The sequence below is a fragment of the Nomascus leucogenys genome, chromosome 16, assembly GCF_006542625.1.
Source record: "Nomascus leucogenys isolate Asia chromosome 16, Asia_NLE_v1, whole genome shotgun sequence".
Lineage (NCBI taxonomy): Eukaryota > Metazoa > Chordata > Mammalia > Primates > Hylobatidae > Nomascus > Nomascus leucogenys.
The window spans coordinates 12,488,789-12,511,876 of NC_044396.1; the positions used below are offsets into that span (position 1 = coordinate 12,488,789).

The following is a 23,088-nucleotide window of genomic DNA, read 5'->3' on the forward strand; positions in this document are numbered from 1 at the left end:
GTGCAATGGTACAATCTCAGCTCACTACAACCTCTGCCTCCCAGGTTCACGCAATTCTCCTGCCTCAGGCTCCCAATTAGCTGGGATTACAGGTGCCCACCACCACGCCCAGCTAATTTTTTGTATTTTTAGTAGAGACGGGGTTTCACCATGTTGGCCAGGCTGATCTTGAACTCCTGGTGATCACCCGCCTCAGCCTCCCAAAGTGCTGGGATTACAGGCATGAGCCACTGTGACAGCGCCCAATTCACACACTCTTAAAATGTAAGCAAGCCAATATGCTAGTGACACCTGAAGCCATATGTGCAAACTCAACACTTCTTTCTTTTTGAGATAGGGAGTACAGCAGTACGATCATAGCTCACTGCAACCTCAAATTCCTGCTTCAAGCAATCCTCCTGTCTTAGCCCCCCAAGTAGCTAAGACATCAGGATGTGCCACCATACCTGGTTAATTTTTTAAAAAATACTTTTTAGAGATGGGGCTTTGCTATGTTTCCCAGGCTGGTCTTGAACTCCTGACCTCAAATGATCCTCTTCCCTTGGCCTCCCAAAATATTGGGATTACAGGTAAGCGAGCCACTGCACCTGGTCAAGCCCAACACTTCAACTGATTCTAGCCCCAATTTCAAATTGCCTAAAGGAAATCTAAAAATAAACCAAAAAGTTGCCCCAAACAGCTCCTTTTCCTAAGTCTCCATTTGGTGCCACTATTTTTTGAATAGTCTCTAGGATTCAAACCTTGCAGCTGCCTTGACTCTTTTTAAATCCATTCCCTATTAAAAACTCAGTTACCAAGCCCTGTGAATCCTTCCTTCACAGAATCTCAGAGGACTGGACTTCACTGCCAGGCTACTCTTTCTCTCTCCTCATGCCTAGCTCCTCATCTACTTCCTGATCATCTACTGAGGTTCCACTGCCTCAATCTTCCTAAGTTTGCACCAGAGTATTTTTTCCCTTTCACAAGAAGTCTAATAGGACAGTAATTTTCTGCAATAATCAAACTTGTTGGTTGAGGGCTTAGTGTAGCTTAGCAATAGCAACCACAAAGAGACCACCATTTTTTGAGTGTGTGCTATGTACTGGGCACTGTGCTATCCTCTTTATCCTCATTATTTCTAATGCAGCCTTTCCAGATGAGGTTCTGGAGATACACCAATAAAACATAGAAAATAGAGGCCCTGCTATCTAACACATTTGGAAACCACTGTATAAAAAACTCTTGTAGTCAATAGTATTTGTCTGCGTGGTTGGGGTAAGCTACCAGCATTAGAACAAACTTCTTGTGTTCTCATGAGTCTTAGTGACAGCAGAGGCCATTTCCCCAGTAGAGAAACTGAAAACACACACTCATTTTTCCAGTCTTCCTATTTGGAGCTTAGACACATAGCCTAGACTGTGCCAATCAGATTTAAGAATCCTGTATTCATCTTCCCTGGCTGCTATAACAAATTACCACAAACACAGTGTCTTAAAACAATTCCAGTTTATTTTCTTACCACTGTATAGGTCAGAAGTGCAAAATGGGTCTAAGATACTCTCACATCTCCTCCATTAAAATACCTGTATCATTATAATTAAAATTACAAATGAAGTAATATATTTCTAAATATTTTAGAATGTCATGACTATATTTTAAGTGTCTAGTCCTCTGAGATTTTGTGAAGGAAGAATTCACAGGACTTGGCAACTGACTTTGTCATAGGCAATAGCTTATTACAATTATTTAGTCTTTTAATGTACTTACAAGTCACTGGATTTTCTAATATGGTAGCACTATCGAGAGAATGATAAATGAAAGAGAGATAGACCATTTTGTGATTATCACACACTTTCCATAAAGAAAGACAGATGCAAAAAAGTAATATTTTAGTCAAATCCCTATGTGAGTGGCTCCATTCCTCACTTTCCATCCCCAACCCCCAATTGAAGCAGCAGTAAGGTCTTTAAACATGCACTTACCTTAGGGAAGAGACTCGGGGAAGAGAATAAAACATTACATTTTGGCTGTTTAGTTCTGAAATCAATTTTGTATAAATCTAGAGCAGAGACAACAATCTTAAAAGCCACATCTTTTCAGTTGCAAGAGTCAGACACTTAAAGGAGAAAGGTTTTCTTTTTTTAATTCAAGAGGTTGGATTCAGTATAAAGCACCAAATTCTGGAGGACCCACATGATTTAAACCATGGAGTGGATGAATGTAAGGTAATGTAATACCATCACCCACCCAGAGGAAGAAGAGGGCTCCATCCCCTGTCAAAGAGAGGAAAGAGAGCAGCAGCACCAGGATCCCAAGCCAGCCCTCAGGAGCAGCACGATAACAGAAAGCTCAGGGAAGATCCCCAAGCAGAACAGAAGATTCCCAAGCAGCCCCTTGAAAGGCTGGGGCATAAACTGAAAGGCTACAAGCCACATAGAATTCTTCTAGAATCCTAATTTGGCTAATTAATTACCACCCCCTCCCTACTAAGGAACAAAATGTTAGACTAAAAGTCAGTAAATTTTCTGGAACTGACAAGATTAAGTGTTCTACTACCAAGCCAACATGGTACCTAAAACAGTAAAGAAGCAATGACTGAAGAATATTTCTAAGAAGACAGAGCTCAAAGAAAACTCCTAGAATCCTGAGCATACCAAAGTGCTGTACGGAAAGCCTTCGGCCTCCATCCTCTACACTCTTTCCCCCTCCACCCTGCCACTAAGTATGCACACAAGTGGCTGAGGGACTGATAGTCCAGAAGAGGCCTCATGGCTGGTATGAGGGCAGCACAGAGTCAGGAGAGAACAGAATAAGAGAAGCCAACCCCTAGGAGCCATGGAGAAATGGCTGACATCAGCACTAGGTGATGCAGACTTAGGTAGCACAGCCCAAGGCTTGAAGGGACGAATTCCATCTCAGAAGAGGCAAACCAGCACAGAAGGTAATCAGAAACACATGCCAACCTCCCCACACAACACCCTGTGACATATGTGATATGGACCCCAATCCAACCCAGGAGAAAGAGAAAAATCCAGACAGAGTGGAGAATACTCATTTGACTAATTACCACTCTTTCCCTACTAAGGAACCAAGTGCTAGACTAGAAGTTAGAGAATTTTCTGGAGCTGGCAAGTTTTCTACTACCGATCCAAGGCAGGTTTTTAAATCTAGGCTGAGTTTACTTGATAAATAAAACCATGACATTTTGCAAGGAGATTTTGAGTTTGTGACTGAGTTCATACTTGGTTTGCAAGTCTTAAGGAAATGTGGACTTCCTATTGGTATGGTGCGAGTTGGTAGGGCATTTTTTATTATTCAAATTACTCTGATATGCTTCATTTATAACGTTATGAGTCATAAACTTGAATGAAAGGTTTTTTTTTTTTTTCCAGGTGGGGAGAGAAACTGCAGAGCAGGTGGGTTTGGGCCTTACCAGTTGCTAGGAAGCATGAGAAGGCCTCGTTGGTGACCCACTTTGCTTGTGAAGGCCGGGCGGTGAGCTGACAGGAGGCTTATGGGCCACCTGAAACAGCTTTGTGAGCCACTCATGGCTCATGAGTGAACAGGTGGGGAACCACTGGAGTGGGGGAGGAAGCTATAAAAATGCATGACTATGAAGAGAGTTGGAACTGCAAAAAGAAGAAATCAGCTATAGTTTCCTAGAAAAAAATGCAAGCATCAAGAAATAGATTCTGTGGATTCATAAGGGGCTCTTCAAAGATATAAAAGCAAAAAGAACTCATTCTTTTGCATTAAATAAAAAAAGGAAGGGAAACCAACTGAGAAAATAATGGAATGGGGCTTTTAGCAAATGGCTGAAGATCATTCTATATAAATGAATGCTATTCAGATTAAGAGAAATTAAAACCTCCAGAAAACAAACAAGGATAAAAAGGAGAAAGACACAAAATGGGTAGGAAAATAAACAAAACAAAAGTTCTTGTAAGAGAAAGTGCTTCATGTTGCTAATTTTCCCAAGAGAACACAATCATTAATGCAGCAGAAAGAGACTAAGAAGTGACATAAGTCAAATGTACTAAACTGTCATTTAAATTGCTTTACCATTTTAAAGAAATATATAATCAACTTAAATATAAATACTCTATAGGCCCAAATAGTATGAATTTTATTTAATATTAAATAGTACCTTTCATAAATTAAACCTAACCCATCAACGGTCTTAGTAGTCTATTATGCTCTCCATTGTAGAGACATTCGACCTACAACAGTTAAATACCTTCTTTAAGGCCTGAGTGAGGCAGTTACAGACAGACACTTTTCCCTTGGTTTCTCATTTTTAAAAAGGCATTGTATATGTATATAATGTGATGTATGTGATATTGACACAGTGAAGATCCACAGAGTAACAAAACAGAATAGAGAACTTTAAAATACACTCACCCAAATATTGACTGTTGATCAATGATAAATGCCACATTATGGATCAAGAAAGGACAGATTTTTAAAGATGATGGTAGAAAAATTGGACATCTAAATTAATTAACATGTGAAATCAGCTGCATACTTCACACCAAAAATAACTACAAATTAAACGTTCGAATGTAAACTGAAAAACTATAAAGCTTTTAGAAAATGATAAATGAGAATATAATCTATCATCATGATCATGGGATATATGGCAGAGACAGTGCTTTGGGTTCACCAAACCAATATCCTTTTTATCATGAGCACTCTGAGCATATTTCTGAACCTCACTTGTATTTCCCCGGGACCATATAATTGGCATTCGGCCATTGGAATTTAGGCGGAAGTGACCGATACACAGCACTGATACACAGGCCTGACTCCTGTAAAACTTTCCACATGATCCTCCTCATCTTATGTTATGTCTCTCCTCAGATGCTGGCCCAATGTGGAGGATCTGGTGAAGGATTCCAAGGTTCCAGGAGGTAATAGAACTACTGACTGGAAGAGCCTGGGTTTCTGAATGACTGCATGGAGCAGAGCCCTCCTCACTCCCAAAGCTCTATAATATACAAATCTCACACAAATCAATAGAAAAAAAGCAGGTACCCAAGGGAAAATGGACAAACAGCTAACCAAAAGAAGGCATCTAAATGGCACATAAACATATAGAAAGACATGAAACCTACTTAGTTATCAGTAACACACACATTAAAAGGATAAAAATATATAAAAGTCGAATAATATCAAACATTGGCAAAAATGCTGAGCAATGGGAACTCACCGCTGGTAGAAGTGTTCATTGATACAACGACTTTGTAAAAGAGTTTGCCATTATCTAGTAAAAATAAAGGCATAAATGCCCAATGATCCAACAAAATTAAGCCTATATATCCAAGAGGGACTCATGCACATGTACACCAGGATACATACCTGAAAATATACATCTAGAAGCAACCCAAATTGTATTCCATTAATAGTAAACGGATAAACAAATTTTAGAAATAATCTGCAAATGCATTCGATAACTGGTCTTTAATATTGAATAAAAACAAGCCACAAAAAATATATACAGCATTTTTCTGTGCATGTAAATTTCAAGAATAGGTAAAACTAAACTATATCATTTAAGTATACACAAATAAATAGTAAAGAAAGCAAAGAAATCTTTAAGTCAGGATAATGGTTACTTCAAGAAGTGACTAGCAGTTACACAGATGTTTGTTCTATAATGAGTTTTTAAATGGTATCTGTAAATTTCATGCACTTTTTAGTATATGTGATATTTGCAATAAAGATGAGGGGAGAAAAAAATAGAGTTAAGTGATAATCTGTAAGGCAATCAAGCTAAAATTATGAAAACTTAGGGGAAGGAAAAGTGAAAAAGAAATCACCACAATGTAAAGAGAAGAAACTCAATACCAGAGAAAAAGAAGAATCATTATGGAAAAAGAGAAAAAAATTATAGTGTCGTTAATGCCATTCAGAAACAGAGATGATTTTTTAAAAAAATCAACAATAAATAAATTTTGGGTTGGTCACAAATGACAACAATTTCTCTTTGGTTCAACTTCAAAATTCTAACTTTTACAAATCTCTTTTAGAGGCAAAATACACACAACGTAAATTAAGTCAAAGGACAAACAACTCCTGTGAAGGGGAAATATTTAAGCTGAGATCTGAGGGATACGTAGAAATTTACCCAGCGGAGAGTGTTCCAGGCTCAGGGAACAGCAAATGAGAAGGTGCAGAGGTGCAAAAGACCCTGACCCTTGCCAAAAACTGAAAGGAGACCAGCTTGGCAGAAATGCAATGCCGACCTTCATCTGGAGAGGGCTTCCTGAAGAGGAACGGTGGAAAAAAACCAATTCTGTTGATTGTGAAGATTTTCTCCCATTCTGTGGGTTGTCTGTTTACTCTGCTGACTGTTCCTTTTGCTGTACAGAAGCTCTTTAGTTTAATTAAGTCCTACGTATTTACCTTTGTTTTTGATGATTTTCAAAAGAAGATATACAAATGGACAAAAAACATATGAAAAAATGCTTAACATCACTAATGATCAGGGAAATGCAAATCGAAACCACAATGCCATACCACCTTACTCCCTCAAGAAAGGCCGTAATTGAAAACTCAAAAATAATAAATGTTGACGTGGATGTGGTGAAAAGGGAACACTTCCACACTGTTGGTGGGAATGTAAACTAGTACAATCACTATGGAAAACAGTGTAAAGATTCCTTAAAGAACTAAAAGTAGAGCTACCATTTGATCCAGCGATCCTAGTACTGGGTATCTACCCAGAGGAAAAGAAGTCATTATATGAAAAAGATACTTGCACACGCGTGTTTATAGCAGCATAATTCACAATTGCAAAAATATGGAACCAGCCCAAATGCCCATCAATCAACAAGTGGATAAACTGTGAGATATATATACACACACACACACACACACGTATATATGTATATATGTATATATGAGATATATATATGTCTTATATATACATATATAATATACATATAATATACATATATAATACACATATATATCAAACATACATATATATCACAGTTTCTGTATCCATATATACACATATATGGATATACATATTATCCATATATACATATATGTGTATATATATACATGTATATATATGATATATATGTGTATAATACATATACACACATATATATGATGGAATACTTCTCCGCCATAAATAGGAATGAATTAATGGCATTCACAGCAATGCGGATGGGATTAGAGACTATTATCCTAACTGCGGTAACTCAGGAATGGACAACCAAACTTCATATGTTCTCACTCATAAGTGGGAGCTAAGCTATGAGAATGTAAAGGCATAAGAATGATACAATGGACTTTGGGCACTGGAGGGGAAAAGGGCAGGAAGGGGGTGAGGGATAAAAAGCTACAAATTGGGTTCATTGTATACTGCTTGGGTGATGGGTGCACCAAAATCTCATAAATCCCCACTAAAGAACTGACTCATGTAACCAAACACCACCTGCTCCCCAAAAACCTATCGAAATAAAAAATGTAAAAATTTTTTAATAAAAATAAATAAATACATAAAAGATTATTATTAAAGATTTAAAAAAAAAGAAATTCTAGAAACTTGTGCAACAAACAACCCCATCAAAAAGTGGGCGAAGGACATGAACAGACACTTCTCAAAAGAAGACATTTATGCAGCCAAAAAACACATGAAAAAATGCTCATCATCACTGGCCATCAGAGAAATGCAAATCAAAACCACAGTGAGATACCATCTCACACCAGTTAGAATGGCCATTATTAAAAAATCAGGAAACAACAGGTGCTGGAGAGGATGTGGAGAAATAGGAACACTTTTACACTGTTGGTGGGACTGTAAACTAGTTCAACCATTGTGGAAGTCAGTGTGGCGATTCCTCAGGGATCTAGAACTAGAAATACCATTTGACCCAGTCATCCCATTACTGGGTATATACCCAAAGGACTATAAATCATGCTGCTATAAAGACACATGCACACGTATGTTTATTGCGGCACTATTCACAATAGCAAAGACTTGGAACCGACCCAGATGTCCAACAACGATAGACTGGATTAAGAAAATGTGGCACATATACACCATGGAATACTATGCAGCCATAAAAAATGATGAGTTCATGTCCTTTGTAGGGACATGGATGAAACTGGAAAACATCATTCTCAGTAAACTATCGCAAGGACAAAAAACCAAACACCGCATGTTCTCACTCATAGGTGGGAATTGAACAATGAGAACTCATGGACACAAGAAGGGGAACATCACACTCTGGGGACTGTTGTGGGGTTGGGGGAGGGGGTAGGGACAGCATTAGGAGATATACCTAATGCTCAATGACGAGTTAATGGGTGCAGGAAATCAACATGGCACATGGATACATATATAACAAACCTGCACATTGTGCACATGTACCCTAAAACTTAAAGTATAATAATAATAAAAAAATAAAATTAAATTAAATTAAAATTAAAATAAAAAAAAATGATGAGTTCATGTCCTTTGTAGGGACATGGATGAAGCTGGAAACCATCATTCTCAGCAAACTCTCGCAAGGACACAAAACCAAACACCGCATGTTCTCACTCATAGGTGGGAATTGAACAATGAGAACTCATGGACACAGGAAGGGGAACATCACACTCCGGGGAATGTTGTGGGGTGGGGGGAGGGGTGAGGGATAGCATTAGGAGATATACCTAATGCTAAATGACGAGTTAATGGGTGCAGCACACCAATATGGCACATGGATACATATGTAACAAACCTGCACATTGTGCACACGTACCCTAAAACTTAAAGTATAATAATAATAAAATTTAAAAAAAAGGTTACTGGTTGGGTCTCCATGTTATCGCCTCTGATAACTGCCACTTCCTCCCCACAGAGAGTTTTAAGGTGAACAAGAAATTTGCATTCATAGAGAAAAAAGTACAATGCTGGACACTAAATTTATTCTACCAAGATGTTTAATCTCTGATTTCTGTGTTGCTGTAAACTTCATACATAGTCAAGTAGCACTGAAAAGAAGGAAGAAATTGAAACGAGACAAAGGACATAATAAATTCTTTCCCTTGACTCTGAGTTTAATGCTGAACAACTATAAAAGCTATTGGTAGGATTTGGGTGTTCCCAAACCTGCAAGTCCTATGACTACTGGGAGAGTTGGCGGGTTCCGTCAGAACTGAAGTTACCCTTTTCCAACTGCAATGTCTGTAGTATTTCCAATAAGGTGTTCAGGATTCAAGGCAATCCTTTTCCAAACGGGAGCAGACAGATTTTCGAGGTGTGATCTACTTACCCTCCTTATTGAAGAAGAAGAAAAAAAAAAAAAAAACCCAAAAAACAAAAACAAAAAAGCCTGACTCTTTATATTTACCTAAATTAATAAATTGTATTCTTGTTGACAATAGCTTTGAAGTAAATATGCACCCTGTGCTTTAAAAGTATACTCTGTCTCCCTGCTTTATTTTCATATACAATACATATATTATTTCAGATATACATTCAAAAGGACAGCTATGTACTGGTACTTTTAAAGAAATTATATATTTTCTGGTGCCAGAGCACACAGATGGTCCATTTACCACTTCAGGGAACTTGCCACTATTTTTTAAGCAGTAAAAGTTTCATTTTCTCACTTTTTTTTTTCCACTTCCTATTCTCTTTCATGATATTCACTAATACTTTGAAATTATCCAGACATTTTGGAAGCCATTAAAAGTATAGAAAATTTCTGTTCTCTATAGAATGTAGATCTTATATTTGTTTTTAAACCAAACAGGTGTGTTGAAAAAGGAGGCACAGGGATTTACACTTCTACAGTAACACGGCCTTCAGTTCAAAGGCAGGCACACCAATGTCTAATCACTTCAACAAATCACTTTCACATAGGAGGAAGTCAAGGCCTGTTGGTTAACTGATTCATTAGTTAGTTAATGTAACAAGTTCAGCTTGCCTCCTTTCTTTGAGCCCCAAAATTTCAATGGAAATTAGAAAAATATAAATAATCCAGAGACTCTTAGATAGCAGGGACACAATTATCCCATAAAAAATATAGAATGTCATATTTTGTAAAAATTCTGTGTGAAGTAGTCGAAGATGCTTTTTCAGAACCCCAGACACTCTCTCAAGTTCATTGTATAAAATGCTTAACAATGCTTCATCAAGAACTTATATAAAATATAAAATCTGGGGAAATACCATTCTGGTCATAGGCCCTGGCAAAGATTTCATGACGAAGCAATTGCAACAACAACAACAAAAAATTGACAAATGGGACCTAATCAAGCTAAAGCACTTCTGCACAGTAAAAGAAATTATCAACACAGTAAACAGACAACCTCCAGAACGGGAGAAAATATTTGCAAACTATGTATCAAGAGGTATAATATCCAGAATCTATAAAGAATTTCAACAAACCAACAAACAGAAAACAAGCAACCCCGTTAAAAAAAATGGTCAAAGATCATGAACAGACACTTCTCAAAAGAAGGCATACACATAGCCAATGAGCATGTGGAAAAATGCTCCACATTACTAATCACGAAAGAAATGCAAATCAAGACCACAATGAGATATTGTCTCACACCAATCAGAATGGCTGTTGTTAAAAAGTCAAAAAGCAACAAGTGCTGGCAAGGTTGAGGAGAAAAGGGAACATGTATTCACTGCTGGTGGGAATGTAAATTCATTCAATCATTGTTGAAGGGAGTTTGGAGATTTTTCAAACAACTGAAAACAGAACTACCATTCAACCCAACAATCCCATTACTGCATATATATCTAAAGAAATAGAAATCATTCCAACATAAAGATATGTGCATGCATATGTTCACTGCGGCACTATTCACAATAGCAAAGACATGGAATCAACCTAAATGTCCATCAATGGTGGACTGATAAAGAAAATGTGGCATATATACACCATGGAATACCACACAGCCATTACAAAGAATGAGATCATGTTCTTTGGAATACCATGGATGGAACTGAAGGCCATTATCCTAAGTGAATTGACACATGAACAGAAAACCAAATACTGCATGTTCTCACTTATGGAGTTAAACATTGAATACACATGGATACGAAGAGAACAATAGACACCAGGGCCTACTTGAGAGAGGAAGATGGGAGGAGGATGAGAATTGAAAAACTACCTATTGGGTACTATGCTTATTACCTGGGTGATGAAATAATCTGTACATCAAATCCCCAAAACACACAATCTACCCATGTAACAAATCTGCACATGCACCCCCAACCCAAAATAAAAGTTAGAAAGAATAAAAATAAAATATACATGTGTGATTGATCCATGTCTACTTATGAATGTATCTACACCCAGATTTCTAGAAATACATACACAACACAACAGTTCCAAAAGATTACAGGAAAACAGGAAGATATTTATGCTTCAGAAACAAGATTTAATAAACATCTATTTGGCAACTATTGTTTTTCAGTCATGGTCTGGCTAGTGAGGACACTACACTGAATAAGTCAGACATAATACCTGCCTTCATAGAGCAAGAAGCAGATAATAAAAAGTATGAAGAGAGTAACAAGGATGAGAAGGGCTAAAAATGCACCAGGGACAAGATAGTAAGGGCAGAACAACTCTTCTTGTTTTCAATAACATTGTGTTTCATAAAATGACAGCAAGGATTATAATCATAAATTAGAAATTCATTATAAAAATAGTTGAGCTCTCATAAGTGGTTGGTGCTTTAAAAAGTGGTAAAATGGAAACTAAGATTTACCTTACTGCATAATCCTTGAATCCCTCATGGTCATTGTTGCTGAAAAGGAAAACAAGAAAAGACCAGTAATGAGATGAAGGAATGGATGGCTAATTGCTTGAATTGATTGATTGGTTGATCTTGTCAAGGTGGACTGAACTACACAGATGATATGAAAAACCTTTTGAGTATCTAGTTACCAACTAAAAATAATTACCTCATCCTAGGTCAGCATTTGATTGGGTTCCAAATGGATGGCAATTTAATTATTCTAAGTCTCATCATACAACATCCTGCCAACAAATACTTAGAGATCATCTCTAGATGCTATTCATACTTATACCAAGGCTTTAGTCCAAACATATTTCCCTTTTGTTCCTCTGTGGTCCTTTTACATGTGTTGCTTCTTTACTAACATTTTGCTTTATCTAGGGATATCAACTTGAGAATAAATATATGTATATATTTTGTCTCCATATTTTTAGGAAACAGGTGGATTTTTGTTACATTGATAAGTTATTTAGTGTTGATTTCTAAGATTTTGGTGCACCCATCACTCAAGCAGTGTACGCTATACCCAATGTCTAGTATTTTATCCCTCACCCCACTCCCATCCTTCCCCCTGAATCCCCAGAGTCCATTATCTCATTCTTATGCCTTTGCATCCTCATAGCTTAGCTCCCACTTATAAGTAAGAAATACCACCAACATGGCACATGTATACATATGTAACAAACCAGCACGTTGTGCACATGTACCCTAAAACTTAAAAGTATAATAAAAAAATACAATATTTGGTTTTCCATTCCTGGGTTACTTCACTTCGAAAAATGTTCTCCTGGGCCAGTCGCGGTGGCTCACACCTATAATCCCAGCACTTTGGGAGGCCGAGGTGGGCGGATCACCTGAGGTCAGGAGTTCGAGACCAGCCTGGCCAACATGGTGAAACCCTGCGTCTACTAAAAATACAAAAATTAGCCAGGCGTGGTGGCATGCACCTGTAATCCCAGCTACTCAGGAGGCTGAGGCAGGAGAATCACTTGAACCTGGGAGGCTGAGGTTGCAGTGAGACAAGATCGTGCCATTGTGCTCCAGCCTAGGCAACAGAGCAAGACTCCATCAAAAAAAGAGAAGAAAAGAAAAGAAAAGGGAAGAAAAAAGGGAAGAAAAGGGAAGAAAGAAGGGAGGAAGGGAGGAAGGGAGGGAAGGAAGGGGAGAGAGAGAGAGAGATAGAGAAAGAAAGGAAGGAAAAGAAAGGAAAGAAAGGATGATCTCCAACTCCATCCAAGTTGCTGCAAATGCCATTATTTGATTCCTTTTTTATGGCAATATTTTTGGACAGAAACACTGTTACTTGGATTGTCCGGTGACTAAAGAACATTCTGTCAACAACAAAAATTAATTCATGATTAACATCAACCATTATAACATATTGTAACAAATTCCTCACAAACTGATAGCAAAAAAAATGTATTTATTATATTCAACAAATTCTACTCTTTGTGAAATCTGGGCAATTCAGTAGTCATTCAAAGGCCAAAGTAGGAGAAAACTCAGATAGTTCATCTAATTAAGTTTAAAAAGCATGTTCTTTAATTCTCTGCTAGAACTTCCCCCTTTCTCTTCCTTCGGCCAATATAGCCAGATTAGGCAAGGGTGGGTTTGATCTACCCATCAGTCCTGAGTACACAAGGGGGAGACAAAGCATGAAATATTTACAACTGGGAAATATTTGCATTAGTGCAAACTGAGGGGCTTAGTACAGTCATAGACTTAGGATGAGAAGTCCTCTCTTAAAAGAATCCTCAAATTTTCTCAAAACTATTCTTTCTTACCTCGGACAAAGCCCATCACTTAATCATGACGTATCTGAAGAGGTAAAGCCTAGCTATGCTATCTAAAATAACTGCCACTAACCACATATGGCTATTAAAGTTAAAATTAATTAAAATTAAATAAAATTTAGAATTGTTATCCAAACACACTATCCACATTTCAAGTATTCAGTAGCCACATGTCATTAATGACCACAGTCTTCAGGCAGCACAGAAGTTCATTTCCAACATCTCAGAACATTCTACAGACAGAATTGCAGAGCCTTCCTAGAAAGTTCTTCTCTTTACTTGGAAAAGTGGAATTGAGTCTTGAACAAATCCTGTTGGATGTAAAAAATATTATATTTGCTTCTCTGTAATTGTCGCCAGCCCTCAGGATACATCCCCACCCTGGAAACTACTGTGTTAATGTCAGTTATTCCCTTCTCTTTGTCTTTCATTTCAAATTTATCTGCTTGGACTGCCCAGTCCCACTTCTTTGAGTTTTACATCTCAAACACTTTACCACTATCCTTAGGCCAGGCTCAGACCTGCCTCCCAGATTTACCTACACTTTCTATCAGATCAGCCTGGTTCTTGTTATATTTTCTCATCACAACAATACATTTTTACATTTTGAAAGGTTCTTCCTATGGAACTCAGTACACACCCATCCAGAGAAAAAGGTAGAAAGCAGACCTTTCTTTAGAAAAATAGAATTAATTAGGCCATTTCAGATCAAGTGTTTTTCAGAGTTCTCTCATCTTCATCAACTGTATCTACCCCAAATATCAAATGAATAGTTAGTCATAATATCTCAACCTAATGAGAGATAAATTCATGATTACATGAAAGTCAAACTTTTCCGTTAAGTTTCTTGACCTTGACATAAAGAAAATGTTAGAACTAAATTTCAGATTGTGTTCTTCTGGGCAAAGGTTTCTCTTATTCAAATATACCTTTTGAAGCCAGTCGAAAGGACTTGCTGATAAACGTTTCAACACCACACTTTATTACAACAAGTTATTTCTGTTGTTTACTGCGTGGTTTGACCTTGATGAAAAGCAGATCTTCACCAGTGCATTTTTGTGCAAATTCCTTACCTTTCTGTTTACAAAAGAAAGTGAAGACCTTTCAGGGCTATTTGTCACCATGCCCTAGTAGCCAACAATGCACATTGTCAACTGCTTAAGGTTTCACTTCCTAATTAACTTTCCTAGAAGCATAGGAACTGTCTGAAAACACAAAGCTCTCCCATTAACCTTCCTTCATTCCACTCCACTCAGTCCTGGATGGATGATGAGTGTGTTGAACAATGAAGTCCTCCAGTGGGGTAGGAACCATCCTACATGCAAAGAGAGTAATCTGAGAAAGCTTTCTGCGAACAAATTAGTTATCTACTTCAGTTAGAACCTTTTTAAAGGATTACGACATTAAGACAGTCCTGCCCCAAACCCATGCATGAATGTTAAAGTTATTCTCAAACATATTTATTTCCTTCATTCCCAAAATGAGATTCATTTTCACTTAATCACTAACAACATTTCCCAGCCCTTAGCTGAGAGATTCCAGATCACACATGCACACAAAATCCCAATGTATTAGTGATGGGGAACTTTAAATACAGTCATTATTAAAATAAGTGGAATTTTATTTTAAATCCTTGTTTGATTAGGCATTTGTAATAAAATGCACTCCACTAGAGAATTAAATAACTACTTGAGTATCCTACAATTATTGTGCTACCGTTCATTTTAATTGAAGAAAATTATTTTGGCAAAATTTTGGGGTTACGTTTTTAAAAAATGTAATACTGCAATCATTTTACTTTGTCACAGATGCAGGGATTGTTTTGCCCATTTTATACAAAAAGGAAATAAGGAACAGAAAAGTAAAGTCACAAACCTCACATTGCACAATCTGCCAGCAAGGAAATCAAGAGCACACTGACTCGAAATAAGGGACTTGTGTTTTAAAGGAAATCTCTTATCCTCACCGTGTCAGCATACTCTACCCATCTTAGAGAAGAAACTCAGACAGTTTCCTAAGCAGCAAGTTGTTATTCACCTCAGAATATTCCTAAATCTTTGCCATACTTTTTTTTTTTTTTTTTTTTTTTTTTGAGAGGGAGTCTTGCCTTATCGCCCAGGCTGGAGTGTAGTGGCGCCATCTAGGCTCACTGCAACTCCGCCTCCTGGGTTCAAGAGATTCTCCTGCCTCAGCCTCCCAAGTACCTGGGATTACAGGCGCCTGCCACCATACCCAGCTAATTTTTGTATTTTAGTAGAGACGGGGTTTCACTACGTAGGTCAAGCTGGTCTCGAACTCCTGACCCCAAATGATCCACCAACCTTGACCTCCCAAAGTGCTGGGATTACAGGTGTGAGCCACCACGCCCGGCCAATCTTGGCAATACTTTTATAGCAACTAGAAATAGTGAGAGAAGAGTAACCATGATATATCTGGCATTTCTTAATGCATGATTCTGACTTCTTTCTTGAAAGACCACTCATTTTTACAACTCTGCCTTTTCTCTAGACCATACTCAGTCAAAATTATTAAGCAGATAATGTATCTCAGGATACATTTCCAAAGCCATGATATCCCCGACTCAACTGGGCTGGCTACATAAACCACCATTGATTACATAAACATCTGGTTTCCACTCCTAAAATTCATTTTGCATAGAAGGTAAAAAATTCAGGTAACTTCACTAGTTCTTCCAAATAATCTCTTATATCTACCAAAGAGAAAAGTGGTGAGGGGATCCTGAGTTTGGTAGATGAAAGCAGCTGGAAGAACTGAAGGCAATGCATACAAATTCCAGTAGGGAGTGATTGTCACTGGGTCTTATTGCCACGTGGTCATAAGGAAAACCCCAGCTGAAGTCCAGAAGAGCTAATCTCCCTCCTATGACTCAACCATTGTGGAAGTCAGTGTGGCCATCTAGAACTAGAAATACCATTTGACCCAGTCATCCCATTACTGGGTATATACCCAAAGGACTATAAATCATGCTGCTATAAAGACACATGCATATGTATGTTTATTGCAGCACTATTCACAATAGCAAAGACTTGGAACCAACCCAAATGTCCAACAACAATAGACTGGATTAAGAAAATGTGGCACATATACACCATGGAATACTATGCAGCCATAAAAAATGATGAGTTCATGTCCTTTGTGGGGATATGGATGAAACTGGAAATCATCATTCTCAGTAAACTATCACAAGGACAAAAAACCAAACACCACATGTTCTCACTCATAGGTGGGAATTGAACAATGAGAACACATGGACACAGGAAGGGGAACATCATACTCTGGGGACTGTTGTGGGGTGGGGGGAGGGGGGAGGGATAGCATTAGGAGATATACCTAATGCTAAATGACGAGTTAATGGGTGCAGCACACCAACATGGCACATGTATACATACGTAACAAACCTGCACATTGTGCACATGTACCCTAAAACTTAAAGTATAATAATAATAATAATAAAAGAAATGCCTGTCTTAGTAAAGCTCCTGGGGACCAGTGGCTGGGATCAGCACACAAAGCCTTTTCTGAGACAGCTCTTCTTTGGCAATTACTTATCCACTGAGTAGGAAATTTAAGGGCAAAGGTAAAATGAGTTAAGAAAACCCAGAAAGAACATTCTGATCTTGAAAGCAAATGAACATGGTCTCTTCATTAAAGGACATTTAGAAAGGCTGGCTGCATCTAAGTGCTGCCTGCTTGCTTCTCAAACACAGCAGCCATTTGTACAGTGGAAGAATCAATGACACTAATAATTTGTAATTCTTGTACAAGCAATCTGAGCACTTGCCAGGTCAGCTTAAGTTGACTGTGACCAGGTTAAAAAGAAAAAAGGACTTTCAAGGAGCATCAAGAACAAACTAGCCTGCTGCATATGAGAATATGAACCATTATTTATGTAAACATTCTCATGCAGAATAGTGGCACTGATTTCTTACTTGAGGCCTTGCCTAGCTAAATATATAAGAAAACAGGAAATCCCACCTGAACCACATGTTATTCCAACCTATACACATTGCCAAGATGTAAAGAGATAACCATGTGTAAAATTGTTGTGCAGAGCCTTGAACTAACCAACAAGCAAAGGGAAAGGAAGATGAAATAATTTAGAATCACGTGGCTGATTAAATAATTGCCAAAATAAAGTTTGCTTTCCAACATCAAACTCTTCTTCCCGATGGAAGTGCAGTTTGGACTGTAAGTTTCACTCTCAGATGTTCTTTTCTGCAGATCTGAAGCAGGTGAAGAGTTACTTACTTAATTAAATGAGTAATTAAACGAGAGAGAAGGTCCCATGTGCTAAATCTGTGTGCAGCAAGGGGAGGAAGGCAGCCTCTTTTCAGTGACAGTGGCATATGCTCGGTGTCAGAGACCACGGACAAACCAAGTTGGCGAATGCAAGGAGGAATCAGAATGCAGATGAGTTGAGGCATGGTGGGCAGGCCACTGAGCCCTTAATAGACCTGCCAATGAGAAGGCCTTGAGAATATTCAGAGGAAGGCAGGAATCCCAAGTGCAAACATAAGGTTAAGTTTGAAGCCAATGGCGATCTGATCTTGTACAACATGAAGGGGTCAGGCACCAATTTTCCCTGAATGATTTGCTGCTGTGTCCATGAGCGTCTGTGAACCCAATTTAGAACCCATAGCTCTTTTTAAGAGAAACAAACTAATAACCGATTATCAGTTTACCTGTAGAAACGATGTTGTCCACTACCAAGTGGGAGACAGAAAAGAGGTAGAATCAAAATAGTGACTTCTGAGGTCAAGTAAAAATTTCATGTGCTACTATACACTGTTAATATACATAACACCTTTCTTCCCCCAGGAGCAACATAGATATATATCAGCTCACATAAATTAATAACCACATCCTCACATTTTACATAAAAATCATGATGGAGAAAGAAAAGGTTAAGGGTATTAGGATATGGAGTTTTGGAATTTTTCAAGATATGAATATTTGCCCTTCACTATAATTTATAACTGCTTTTTACAAAAAGGACTCTATGTGACAAAATGTAAGTGGTGATTCTGAAATGTTGAAAAGAAGCAACTGCAGGTTTTATGCAGGTGAACAATAACAGAATTGTGTTGCTAGAGAGGGAAAGGAGGGGAGAACAAAAAGCAGACAGAACATGATAATGGTGTCAGAGGTCCAAAGAAGAAAGACAAAATGTAAACATATTATTAGTCACTGCTACTTTAGGCATTCTGCTAAAATCACTTTGGAACTATTATATTTTAAAAATCACAAACTGTAATATCCCCACTGAAAAGTTTACCCATTTTAGTATTTCCTTCTTGTAACATTGATCACCCTTTATTATATTTGCATGCTTAATGCCTCTCTTTATAGGTAGGTGCTGTGCTCTCTGAGGTCAGGTTCCTCGTTGACTTTGCTCACAATTATATTTCTGAAGTCTGGCACTTTGACACTGGAAGTGCTAAATAAATATTTTAGGGATGGGGAGGGAGGGAGGAAGGTAGGGGAAGGAAAAAAGTGAGAGGAAAGGAAAGAAAGAAGGAGGAGATGAAGAAATTACATGTAATTTTAAGTAATAATCAAGGTACTTAATGTCTAAATAGTGTAACTTGATGTGAATAGAGTTATTTGTAAATGATTTGAGCGAGCTTCAACAATTTGTATCCCCAGGGTTATGGACACATACATAAGAATTTAGATAGTAGGATGTAAAATACATTGTAAAACTTTCAAAAAATAAGAATTCATAGGGGATGCCAACTTCCCATAAGTAAGATTGATTGATTGATTGATTTTTGACTTTTAGGTCCAGAGGGTACATGTACAGGTTTGTTTGTTACATGGGTGAACTGCATGTCACTAAGGTTTGGTGTACAAATAATCCTGTCACACAGGTGGTGAGCATAGTACCTGATAGTTTTTAAACCCATAACTTCTTCTCACCCTCCCACCTCAAGTGCCTATTGTTTCCATCTTTGTGTCCATGGGTATTAAATTTAGCTCCCACTAACAAGTGAAAATATTCAGTATTTGGTTTTCTGTTCCTGCATTAATTTGCTTAGGAAAATGCCTTCCACCTGCATCCATGTTGCTGCAGAGGACATGATCTCATTCTTTTTAACAGCTGTGTAGTATTCCATGTTGTATATGTACGACATGTTCTTCATCCAGTCCACTGTTGATAGGCATCTAGGTTAATTCCATGTCTTTGCTATTGTGAATATGTGCTATGTATTCACTGTGCTATGATGAACATATGCATGCGTGTATCTTCATGGTAGAATGATTTATATTCTTTCTGGTATACACCCAGTAATGGGATTGCTGGGTCTAATGGTAGTTCTGTTTCCAGTTCTTTGAAAAATCTCCAAACTGCCTTCAACAGTGGCTGAACTAATTTACATTCCATTCCTACCAGCAGTGTATAAGTGTTCCCTTTTCTCCACAGCCTCACTAGTATCTGTTATTTTTTGACTTTGTAAAAATAGCCATTCTGACTGGTGTAAGATGATCTCTCATTGTGGTTTTGATTTGCATTTCTTTAGTGATTAGTGATGTGGGGGATTTTTTCGCATGCTTGTTCGTTGTGTGTATGTCTTCTTTTGAGAAGTGCCTATTCACGTCCTTTGCCCTTTTTTAAATGTGGTGGGTTGTTTTTTGCTTCTCGAATCATTTAAGTTCCTTATAGATTCGGTATATTAGATGTTTGTTGGATGCGCAGTTTGTGAATATTTTCTCTCATTCTGCAGGTTGTCTGTTTACTGGGTTGATAGTTTCTTTTGCTGTGCAGAAGCTCTTTAGTTTACGTCCTATTTGTCAATTTTTGGTTTTGTTGCAATTGTTTTTGGGGACTTAACCATAAATTCTATGCCAAAGCCAATGTCCAGAATAGTATTTCCTAGGTTTTCTTCTAGGGTTTTTATAGTTTTAGGTTTTACGTTGCAGTCTTTAATCTATCTTAAGTTGATTTTTGTATATGGTGAAAGAAATGGGTCCAGTTTCAATCTTCTACATATGGCTAGCCAGTTATCCCAGCACCACTTATTGAATAGAGAGTCCCCTTTCCCATTACTGATTTTTGTCAACTTTGTCAAAGATTAAATGGCTGTAGGTGTGCAGCTTTATTTCTGTGTTCTCTGTTATGTTCCATTGGTCTATGTGCCTGTTTCTGTACCAGTGCCATGCTGTTTTGGTTACCATAGCCTTGTAGTATAGTTTGAAATCAGGTAATGTGATACCACCTGCTTTGTTTTTGTTTTTTGCTTAGGATTGCTTTGGCTATTTGGGCTCTTTTTTGATTCCATATGAATTTTAGAATAGTTTTTTCTAATTCTGTGAAAAATGTCCTTGGCAGTTTGATAGAAATAGCATTGAATCTGTGAATTGCTTTGGGAAGTGTAGCCATTTTAATAATATTGACTCTTCCTATCCATGAGCATGGAATGTTTTTCCATTTGTTTGTGTAATTTCTGATTTCTTTCAGCTGTGGTTTATAAATTGTTGTAGATATCTTTCACTTCCTTGGTTAGCTGTATTGCCAGGTATTTTATTCTTTTTGCAGCTATTGTAAATGGGACTGTGTTCTTGATTTGGCTATCAGCTTGTACTTTATTGGTGTATACAAATGCGACTGATTTTTGTACACTGATTTTGTATCCTGAAACTTTTCTAAAGTTGTTTATCAGTTCTAGAAGCTTTTTTTGGCAGAGTCTATGGGGTTTTCCAGGTATAGAATCATATTGTCTGTGAAGATAGTATGACTTACTCTCTTCCTATCTAGATGCCTTTTATTTCTTTTTCTTGCCCACTTGCTGTAGCTAGGACTTCCAGTACTATGTTGAATAGCAGTGGTAAAAGTGGGCATCCTTATCTTGTTTCCATTCTCAAAGAGAATACTTCCAGCTTTTGCCTATTCAGTAAGATGTTGGCTGTGGGTTTCTCATAGATGGTTCTTATTATTTGGAGGTATGTTTCTTTGATTCCTAGTTTGTTGAGGGTTTTTAACATGAAGGGACATTGAGTTTTATCAAAAGGCTTTTCTGCATCTATTGAGATGATCATGTGGTTTTTGTTTTTAATTCTGTTTTTGTGGTGAATCACATTTATTGATTTGTGTATGTTGAACCCAACTTGCATCCCAGAAATAAAGCCTACTTGATCATCATGGTAACTTTTTGATGTGCTACTGGACATGGTTAGTTAGTATTTCATTGAGGATTTTTGCATTCATGTTCATCACAGATATTGAAGCTTTCTTTTTGTTGTGTTTCTGCAAGGCTATGGTATGAGAATGATGTTGGCTTCATAGAATGAGTTAGGGGGAGACCCCTCTCCTCTTTTTTTTTGGAATAATTCCCATAGAATTGGTACTAGATCTTTGTATGTCTGGTATAATTTAGCTGTGAATCTGTGTCATCTCGAGGTTTTTTTTATTTTTTCATTGGTAGAGTTTTTTTATTACTAATTCAATGTCAGAACACATTATTGGTCTGTTCAGGATTTCAATTTTTTCCTGGTTCAATACTGGGAGGCTCTATGGTTCCAGGAATTTATCCACTTCTGCTTTGTTTTCTAGTCTGCAGGCATATAGATGTTCACAATAGTCCCTGAAGGTTTTTAGATTTCTGTGGGGTCAGGTGGTAATGTCACCTTTGTCATTTCTGATTGTGCTTAGTTGGATCTTCTCTTTTTAGTAACCTACCTATTGGTCTATAAATCTTGTTTATTCTTTCAAAAAACAATTTTGGTTTTGTTGATCTTTTGTGTGGATTTTTACATCTGAATTTTGTTCAGTTCAGCTCGGATTTCAATTATTTCTTTTTTTCTCCTGGCTTTGAGGTCGGTTTGCTCTTGTTTTTCTAGTTTCTCTAGGTGCAATGTTAGGTTGCTAATTTGAGCTCTAATTTCTTGATGTAAGCATTTAGCACTATAGATTTTCCTCTTAATACTGCTTTACCTGTGTCCCAGAAATTCTGGTATGTTCTACCCAGTAGCAGAATATACATTCTTCTCATCTGCACACAACATATACTGTAAGATTGACCACATGCTCTGCCATAAAGCAACTTTCAATGAATTAAAAAAAATCAAAATCATACCAACCACATTGTTTCATCAGTTTCAAAGAGTTTTTTTTTTTTATATCTGCCTTAATTTTATTCTTTACCCAAAAGACATTTAGAAGTAGGTTGTTTAATTTCCATGTAATTGTATGGTTTTGAGATATCTTCTTGGTATTGAATTCTATCTTTATTGAGCTGTGGCCTGAGAGTGTGGTTGGTACAGCTTTGGTCTTTTTGAATTTGTTGGTACTTTATGGCTTAGCATGTGGTCGATCTTACAGTATGTGCTGTATGCAGATGAGAAGAATGTATATTCTGTTGTTGGCTGGAGTGTCTTCTAAATGGCTATTAGGTCTATTTGGACAACTGTGGGTTTTAGGTTCAGAATATCTCTGTTAGTTTTCTGCCTCAATGATCTGTCTAATGCTATCAGTGTGGTGTTGAAATCTCCCACTATTATTGTGTGTTTATCTAAGTCTCTTCATAGATCTCTA

General features: G+C 37.5%; 1 long non-coding RNA gene across 1 annotated transcript in view; it reads right to left on the reverse strand.

Moving 5' to 3' along the window:
* Nucleotides 1-23,088, reverse strand: part of LOC101177150 — a 534,278-nt gene that overhangs the window by 211,965 nt on the left and 299,225 nt on the right. Inside the window, exon 2 of the long non-coding RNA XR_179510.2 lies at nucleotides 11,718-11,751. This is a non-coding gene — a long non-coding RNA (uncharacterized LOC101177150). The remainder of the gene's footprint in view (nucleotides 1-11,717; nucleotides 11,752-23,088) is intronic.